A 9,091-nucleotide genomic window follows, 5' to 3' on the forward strand; every position below is an offset into this window, starting at 1 on the left:
TTAAGTGCGCCTTACAGTCTGAAAAATACGGTAACAAAGAGGTGGAAATCCAAATAGAAATAAATATCACACACAAAGTGATAATTCAACACTCCTCCATGCCAGTTTAGCCTGTATATGTCTCTGCGTAGGTTGCAATTACTTGCACAGCTCTGATGGTTTCCCAGAGAATGGCAAATATGAGAATGTGGCTGATTGGGAAGAACCACAATGAGCACAAGTAATGCTGTAGGATTTTGGGGAGGCATATACAGACAGGGCTGACAATGAGAAGGGGTGCTGAATTGTCATGAAGGCTTTTACATTTATTTGATTTAAATCCCAACTCTTTGTTTACTTTCAGCTCTCAGCAGGGAAATCTGGAAACAGCTGAATGAAGTTGTGCCCAAGTCAATGGTTGCTATAACATTGTCAGCTGCACAGCCCACAGCAGCTTAGCAATCAATGCCGCTGTGTGGTGAAGACGGAGAAAGGAGGGGAGGGCGGAGGTTGTGGGGGGGACAGGAAAATTAGGCTGAGCCTGCAATGAAGATTAAGTATCCAGTAGATATTTGGCCTCAATGCCATCCCCCACCATGCCCCCAGACAACAAATTCATGTACTTGTTCCTGATAGATACATGTATTTGTCACAGACACCAACATTTGCTGTCAGGGAGTTACAGAATTTTAAAGCAGTCTATGATCTTGTTTATGAATTGCAGACGATGGCCCAGATTCAGAAAGCAATTGCGCCCGTGTAACCATAGGTTACACGGCGCAATTGCTGACTTGCTCCGGTGTAACGAGTGCTCCTGATTCAGGAACCTCGTTACACCGGCTGCAGCCTAAAATCTGCGCGGCATAAGGCTCTTATGCCTCGCAGATTTTAGGCTGCATTCTTGCGGGGGCCGCTAGGGGGCGCTCCCATTGTGTATCAGCGTGTAGTATGCAAATTGCATACTACCACTGATTCACAAGCTTGCGTGGGCCCCGCGCAAGCCAGGTACGGAGTTTCCGTATGGCTACTTTAGTGCAAGGCTGCCCCTTCTAATAGTAGGGGCAGCCAATGCTAAAGTATAGCCGCCGCTCCCGCGCCGTGAAATTAGAATTTCACGGCGTTTGCGTAAGTTCTTCGTGAATGGCGCTGGACGCCATTCACGTTCACTTTGAAGCAAATGACGTCCTTGCGACGTCATTTGCCGCAATGCACGTCAGGAAAGTTTCCCGACAGAGCATGCGCTGTACGCTCGGCACGGGCGCGCGCCTAATTTAAATGATTCCCGCCCCCGGCGAGATCATTTAACTTGCGCGCGCTTACGCCGGGCAAATTTGCCGGCGCGCCCTCGCAGTTCACGGAGCTACTGCTCCATGAATCGAGGGCAGCGCAAAATATTTGCGTGGGCGCAGGGCAAAATCGTTTCCCTGTGCCTGCACAAATAAAGCGCAAGCTATGCTGAATCTGGGCCAATGGCCCAGATTCAAGAAGCAATTGCGCCCGTGTAACCATGAGTTACGCGGCACAATTGCTTACTTGCTCCGGTGTAACGAGTGCTCCTGATTCAGGAACCTCGTTACACCGGCTGCAGCCTAAAATCTGTGCGGCATAAGGCTCTTATGCCTCGCAGATTTTAGGCTGCATTCTTGCGGGGGCCGCTAGGGGGCGCTCCCATTGTGTATCAGCGTGTAGTATGCAAATTGCATACTACCACTGATTCACAATCTTGCGCGGGCCCCGCGCAAGCCAGGTACGGAGTTTCCGTACGGCTACTTTAGCGCAAGGCTGCCCTTTCTAATAGCAGGGGCAGCCTGTGCTAAAGTATACCGCCGCTCCCGCGTCGCGACGTTCAAATGTTACGTCGTTTGCGTAAGTGCTTCGTGAATGGCGCTGGACGCCATTCACGTTCACTTTGAAGCAAATGACGTCCTTGCGTCATTTGCCGCAATGCACGTCGGGAAATTTGCCGGCGCGCCCTCGCAAGTCACGGAGCTACTGCTCCGTGAATCGAGGGCCTCGCAAAATATTTGCGTGGGCGCAGGGCAAAATCGTTGCCCTGCTCCCACGCAAATATCGCGCAAATCTTATTGAATCTGGGCCAATGTGTTTGTGTGGCTTTCTCAATGCACAGGCATAGCAGCATGACCCCAGATTTTTGATGACTATTTCGCTTAGGCCCCTTTCACAGTGGGGCGGGCGGTGCAGTGGCGGGATAGAGCCGGAATTACAGCTGTATTCGGCCGCTAGCAGTGCGGTTTTAACCCCCTCTAGCGGCCGAAAAAGGGTTAATACCGCCGGCAATGCGCCTCTGCAGAGGCGCATTGCTGGCGGTATAGCCGCAGTGTCCCATTGTTTTCAATGGGAAGGAGCGGTAAACACACCGCTCCTCTCACCGCTCCAAAGATGCTGCTAGCAGGACTTTTGGAGCGGTTCCGCCAGCGCATCGCCTCAGTGTAAATAAAAAAGGCTTTCACACTGAGACTGCAGGGCAGGAGTTTTTCAGGCGGTATTAAGGGGCTATTTTTAGCGCTAAAACGCCTGAAAAACTCCTCAGTGTGAAAGGGGTCTTAGTCTTTGCTTGATGCGCAGCTCAGAGGTCGTTAGCTGTCAACACCCCCCTTTTGGACTTTTCCCATCCCACCCTGTGTTCTATCTTCTCATTTAGTTGACAGCTGCATTTATTAAAGTAAGTAGCAATCGGCTGATAAGATCAGACGAGAGGGAAGATTGGGTGTGCATAGAACCACCCTATCACATGCATATATTTTACAAATAATACCAGCAGTTTCTATGGAGCACTTTCTGTTAGGAAATTATCACTTTCCTGAGATGGCAGCACCACTTTAATCAATCCCAATTAAAACTCAGAAGAGGCAATGAATGGACTCTGAACAATAGCATATGTATGGTAAAAAATAAGAAAAGTAAAAATGAGCACAGAATTGCAAGGCTGCATGAATTCACAGTTTTTACTTACAATTTAAAAAAAGTTTCTATATGGAAATGTAGTTCTGCTTCAAATATATGGATACATGTGCATATTACTACGTTAAAAAAGCCACAATGGTTCATATAGGTGGGTAAACAGACCTATCACTGAATATGAAGCCATATATACCTGAATATGAGATGATTGCCCCACATTGTCTGTAAAACAAAGAACTTAGTATGCACACAAAGATGACTTAGGGGAGAGGGGTTGTGTATTAACTCTTAATGGAGAAATGTGTATTAATATTGCCTATTCACTGATTGGCTAATATCTCTCCCACAGTCACACATACAATCTATTGGAACACTGATTCAGCTGTATTTTTATTATTGTCCAAAGTTATTTGTGATGTCAGCAAGCCAGAAAAAGGCTTAGTACGTCTGTTTCTGTGCCAGACAGACCCACGCGGCCTTTTTTTGTGTTGGCATTTCCCCAGCACTTTGTTGTGTGACAGCAGATGAAACATTAGCAGATTATGATATGAGAAGTTCTAATACACTATTTGATGATCAACAGCAGTTAGACCATGTGAGTACAGTACATACTGTACACAATCACCCCCATAGTTTCTTCACATCTAAGTATGTGCATGATTTTAGAGCATTTGTAAAGTGTTACATACCACAAATAACACGACTACATACTTCAACTACGCATACAGGCTGATGATGAAAAATAAGAAAGTTGAGGATCAACGGTGCAAGAAAAAAGAGCTTTAATAAGAGAGAAGAAATGTTATATTTTATAGATTTTTTAAAATGGTGCAAGAGCATCACTGCAAAACATCATGATGGGTTTTGACTAAAGAATTCTAAAGTGTAAAAAATAAAATAACTAAAAAAAGTGTGCACCACAGCAATGCTTAATGGAACAGATATTTGTGGCAGAGTGTCTCATGATGAAGATTTTTGTTTTGTTTTGTTAATGATTACTCTGACCCAAAAGACATGTACATTTATTTAAAGCATCTACTATAAGGAGCCTTCGGCAGACAATTCTGACAGATTCAAATATCTCATTTCCTTTCTCGGGTACGAACAATATATCAACATTATAAAAATCCTTCATCACTATTCAGGATCCATATGGAAAAAGGCAAGATGCCTGAGGAGTGCAATAGAGTGAATTAAAGAAAAAAATATATATGTGGCAAGGGAGCAGAGGAAGAGATGCATAAAAGATTTGCAACATTAGAATTAATTTAAAAGAAAAAAAAGTTTTATAGGAAAGCCTAAGCACTAAAAGTGTGATCTATTACTAATCCAGTTGTGGCAAGGTGTATCCTATGCCGCGTACAGATGGTCGTTTTTTGTGATGAAAAAAAACGACGTTTTAAATCATGAAATAAAACGACGTTTTAAATCATGAAATAAAACGACGTTTTTGAAACATAATTTTCAAAGACGAAGTTGCCTACACACCATCGTTTTTTCACAATGCTCTAGCAAAGCGAGGTTACGTTTCACCACTTTTTTCCATTGAAGCTTGCTTCATAACTAGCTTCTGGGCATGCGCGGGTGTAAAAACGTCGTTTTAAACGTCGTTTTTTGATACACACGGTCAATTTCTGTGAAGTAAAAAACGACGTTTTGAAAAACGACACCAAAAATTCAAGCATGTTCGAATTTTTTTTTGTCGTTTTTTTGAAGACATAAAACAACGTTTTGCCCACACACTATCATTTTAAATGACGTTTTTTAAAATGTCGTTTTTTTTCATCACAAAAAACGACCGTCTGTATGCGGCATTAGAGTCTCAGTACAATTAGCAGACAATGACATCTTGTAGATCAGGGGTAGGCAACCTCGGCCCTCCAGCTTTGGTGAAACTCCAAATCCCATCATGCCTCTGCCTCTAGATGTCATGCCTATCATTGTTAGGGTGAATTGTGTTTCAATATGACAGAAGAGCAACAGTTTCTGTGGCAGCAGAACTATGATGATAATGCTGGATTTGAAGAAAATTGTTTACTTTCTATTGGGGAATTTTTAATGAAGGACTCAAGGTTGCATGTGTTTATTTACTTTGAACTCTTTTTATGGGGGATTAAGTAATAAGGGATACTAAAGTACCCCATTCTCATTCCCCTATGAAGAGGTCTGGATATCAAGGGCCATCTTATTATAAAGGGTGCTTTCAGATTCTGATAAATCCCCCCCCCCAACAAACCCCCACATCCCTTTTGGGTAATAGGATGTGGTGATGATACCCTTGTCACCTCAACATGGAGAGAATGTGCCTTACAAAGGGGGGGGGGGCTTTGTCACTTGAAAAGAACTCTCCCAATGTTGAGCATATGTTCCTTAGGGGGGGGGGAGCAGGTTTGTTGCCCTGTCTGACCTGGCCATACCTGGATCATGGAGTGTTGTGAATTTTAAAGTGAACCCCACACCCATTGTTCATGTGTCCAGTTCTTTTCACCCACTTGAAGGGGTTGTAAAGGAAACATTTTGTTTCCCTAAATAGCTTCCTTTACCTTAGTGCAGTCCTCCTTCACTTACCTCATCCTTCGATTTTGCTTTTAAATGTCCTTATTTCTTCTGAGAAATCCTCACTTCCTGTTCTTCTGTCTGTAACTACACACAGTAATGCGAGGCTTTCTCCCTGGTGTGGAGAAAGCCTCTTGAGGGGGGAGGGGGCGAGCAGGAGGGTCAGGACGCTCTCTACTTTGCAGATAGAGAAAGGAGCCAGGGCCGGTCCTATGATGGGACTGAGTGGTACCATGGGTACCAGGCGGCATTTTTAGGGGAGCAGCATTCTGCTCCGCTGCCTGTGAGGAGCAGCGGCGCCGGGCTGCCTGTGAGGACACTCGCAGTGGAAGCAGTCAGCCAATGAGAAGGGAAGGCGCCGCTGCCTCTCAGGAGCCCGGTGCCGCTGCTGTAGTGGCGAAAGGACACTTTTAGGGGGGCGTCATTCTGCTCCGCTGCCTGTGAGGAGCAGCGGCGCCGGACTGCCAGTGAGGACACTCGAGTCGCAGCGGAAGCAGTCAGCCAATGAGAAGGGAAGGCGCCGCTGCCTCTCAGGAGCCTGGCGCCGCTGCTGTAGTGGTGAGAGGACACAGGAGCGGGCGGGCTATAGGGCTTGTCCGGATTTGACTGTGGGTGATCGCAGCCACCCGGAGTCCCGCCCCCCTGCCTGGCGCGCTCTTTCTTCTGAATCAGTTCTGACTGCCTGGGATGAGCTCTGTGTCCAGAGGCGGCTCTTTAATTAGGCGGTCGCCTAAGGCCTCGCACTCACAGGGGCCTCACGGCCTGCCTAACTTACCCAATGCATTACCCCAGTTTTGCGGGACAGGGGACTTTAACGCTGCTGTGCTCAGGCAGCGTTAAGAGCCCTGACTCAGGAACGGGGCCACCAGCGTCCCTACCACAACCAGTGAATATCGGTGACACCACCTCTTGTGACATCAATGACCCAGAATGTCCTCAGTCAATGACGTCACAAGGGGGCGGGTTCACCTGGTGACAACTCCCGGTGGCCCCGCCCCTTAGTTATTAAAGAGCAGGATCTGGGGGCCACCTTGTTAAAGTGGGCTTCCAGATTCTGATAAGCCCCCAGCACGCAGACCCCCCCAACCACTGGCCAGAGTTGTGGGGAAGAGGCTCTTGTCCTTGAATTATTTTTCCCATCATGGGCCCGAGTGGGGTCCCATGTGAAGTTTTGCCTAAGGCCTCACAAAGCCTAGAGCCGCCTCTGTCTGTGTCATCCGCTCTTCCACCCGCCGTCTGTCAGCCTGCCCCTCTCTGTAAGCCTCCCCCTGGCTGTCAGCAACCCCCGTCAGCAACACCCCCCTGTCAGCCCCCTCTCTCTCAGAAACCCCCCCTATCAGCCCCCTTTATTTCAGCAAGCCCCCCCCTCTGTCAGCAAGCCCCCTTCTCTGTCAGCAACCCCCCGTCAGCCCCCCTCCCTGTCAACCCCCCTCTCTGTCAGCAACCCCCCCTGTCAGCCCCCTCCCTGTCATCAACTACCCTTGTCAGTGCCCCCTTCTGTCAGCCCGCCCCTCTCTATAAGCCAACCCCTTCCCTGTCAGCCCACCTTTCTCTGTAAGCCACCCCTCTCTATCAGCCTCCCTCTCTGTCAGCAACCCCGTCTGTCAGCAACCCCGTCTGCCAGCCACCTCTCTGTCAGCAACCCCCTGTCAGCCCCCTCTCTGTCAGCAACCCCCCTCCATCAGCCCCTTTCTCTGTCAGCAACCCACCACTGTCAGCCTGCCCCTCTCTGTCAGCCTACCCTTCTCTATAAGCCACCCCTCTGTAAGCCCGCCCTTCTCTGTAAGCCACTCCCCTCTGTCAGCAACCTCCCTCTCTGTCGGCCCCACTCTCTGCCTCTTTGTCAGCAACCCCCCTGTCAGCCCCCCTCTCTGTCAGCAACCCCCCTGTCAGCCCCCCTTGTCAGTGCCCCCCTTCTGTCAGCCCGCCCCTCTCTAAGCCACCCCCTTCTCATCCCACCCTTCTCTGTAATCCACCCCCTCTGTCAGCAACCCCCTCTCTATCAGCCTCCCTCTCTGTCAGCAACTTCATCTGTCAGCAACTCCTGTCAGCAACTTCATCTGTCAGCAACCCCCGTCAGTCCCCTCTCTGTCAGCAACCCCCGTCAGCCCCCTCTCTGTCAGCAACCCCCGTCAGCCCCCTCTCTGTCAGCAACCCCCATCAGCCCCCTCTCTGTCAGCAACCCCCGTCAGCCCCCTCTCTGTCAGCAACCCCCGTCAGCCCCCTCTCTGTCAGCAACCCCCATCAGCCCCCTCTCTGCCTCTTTGTCAGCAACCCCCCTGTCAGCCCCCCTCTCTGTCAGCAGCCCCCCTCTCTGTCAGCAACCTCCCCTGTCAGCCCCCTCCCTATCATCAACCCCCCTTCTGTCAGCCCGCCACTCTATGTAAGCCATTCCACTCTGTCAGCCCGCCCCTCTCTATAAGCCACCCCCTGTCAGCCAACCCTTCTCTGTAAGCCACCCCCTCTGTCAGCAACCCCCTCTCTATCAGCCTCCCTCTCTGTCAGCAACCCCGTCTGTCAGTCCCCTCTCTGTCAGCAACCCCCGTCAGCCAACCCCCTCTCTGTCAGCAACCCCCGTCAGCCCCCTCTCTGTCAGACCCCCTCTCTGTCAGCAACCCCCCTTCATCAGCCCCCTTCTCTGTGAATGGAGGGCCACATCTTTGCAGCGGCTCCTGGAAGGTAATGTTTTTTTTGTCTTGCTGTATTTTCTTCTCTATTTGTGGTGTGCCTGTGGATTGCTTTGAATTGTTTGGGCTTTTTTTTTGTAATTAAAAGGTGCTTGAAAGGGTTGTATAATGCACAGTGCCACTTTGTGAACAGTTTGTATGGGGTTGGGTTCAGTAGAGCTGATTCAGGTTTTTGGATAGAAGTACAATGCTGCTGACACCGTCCACTGCCCTACTGACACCGTCCACTGCCCTACTGATACCGTCCACTGCCCTACTGATACCGTCCACTGCCCTACTTACACCGTCCACTGCTCTACTGACACCGTCCACTGCCCTACTGACGTTTTTAATTTTTTTGTGCTATAAACAACAAAAAAACGACAATTTAAAAAAAAAAAAAAAAAAATAATAATAATAATAATAATAATAATAATAATAATAATAATAATAATAATAATAATAATAATAATAATAATAAAATATATATATATATATATATATATATATATATATATATATATATATATATATATATATATATATATATATTACTTTTTGCTATAATAAAAAAACGAATTTCTTCATCAGTTTAGGCCAATATGTATTCTTCTACATATTTTTGGTACAAAAAAAAAAACACAATTAGCGTACATGGTTAGTTTGCGCAAAAGACATTGTGGCCGCCGGCAATGCACAGGTCCCTTTATACTCCTGGATACATGTATAGAGCCATGACAGGTCCTCGTTATACTCCTTTATACATGTATAGAGCCATGACAAGTACTCTTTATATTCCTTTACATCTAAAGAGCCATGACATGTTCTCTTTATACTCCTATATACACATGTATAGAGCCATGACAGGTCCTCTATATACATGTGTAGAGCCATGACAGGTCCTCTATATACTCCTATATACATGTATAGAGCCATGACAGGTCCTCTTTATACATGTTTAGAGCAAT

The sequence above is a fragment of the Rana temporaria genome, chromosome 5 (genome assembly GCF_905171775.1).
Source record: "Rana temporaria chromosome 5, aRanTem1.1, whole genome shotgun sequence".
Classification (NCBI taxonomy): domain Eukaryota; kingdom Metazoa; phylum Chordata; class Amphibia; order Anura; family Ranidae; genus Rana; species Rana temporaria.